This window comes from Octodon degus, unplaced genomic scaffold (assembly GCF_000260255.1).
Source record: "Octodon degus isolate 3935 unplaced genomic scaffold, OctDeg1.0 scaffold00016, whole genome shotgun sequence".
NCBI classification, from domain to species: Eukaryota; Metazoa; Chordata; class Mammalia; order Rodentia; family Octodontidae; genus Octodon; species Octodon degus.
In genome coordinates, this window is record NW_004524592.1 from 16,672,200 (window position 1) to 16,672,910 (window position 711).

Consider the following 711-nt stretch of genomic DNA (forward strand, 5'->3'; position numbering starts at 1 on the left):
AATCCTGAATAGAATATTTAAAACTCCCACTCCAGGTACTTCATTTATTCTAGCAAACAATTCTAGTATTGTTTTCTGTGAAAGCTTTTTAGGGATTGCTACTCTGCACTACACATTTTGACAAATACTTTTTACTTAAAAATTTAAACATTCTTTCTTCCTCTTTCTCCTTCCCTCACTCCTCCCCCACCCCCTTTTAGTACTATGGATCAATCCCAGGGCCTTTGCACTGAGCTGTATCTCCAGCCCTGTTTCAATTTATTTATTTTGAATCTTTGTCTCAAAATAAATTACTAAATTGCTAAATTGTCCAGGGTTGGCTTGACCTTTCAGTCCTTCTGCCTCAGTCTTCCAGAGTGCTGGTATTACAGGTATGCATCATCATACCCTGCTGAAATGATACATTTTCTAAAAGTATAGTATTCAGAATTTTCTTTTTAAATTTTGGTCATAAAAAGTGTCTCACCACACACACAAGGACAAATATATACATGCCCGTCTACCTACCACAACTTTGAAAAAAAATAGTACCAATGTCTTTTTTTTTTTTTTTTTTTTTTTGACATCAGTTATTTTTATTTTAAAATAAAAGAAATAAAAACAATGGTACAAAATTTCAAAACAAGATCTTAGGAGAGTAACAATGGTTAGTACTGCCAAAGTAGTTTCTCATATTACAAGATATAGGCAAGAAATAATAAGCAAATAACA

The 711-nt window shown here is 32.5% G+C and overlaps 1 protein-coding gene across 1 annotated transcript in view; it reads left to right on the forward strand.

Annotated features, from left to right (window-relative positions):
* Positions 1 to 711, forward strand: part of Fnta (farnesyltransferase, CAAX box, alpha) — a 73,755-nt gene that overhangs the window by 52,514 nt on the left and 20,530 nt on the right. The window lies entirely within an intron of this gene.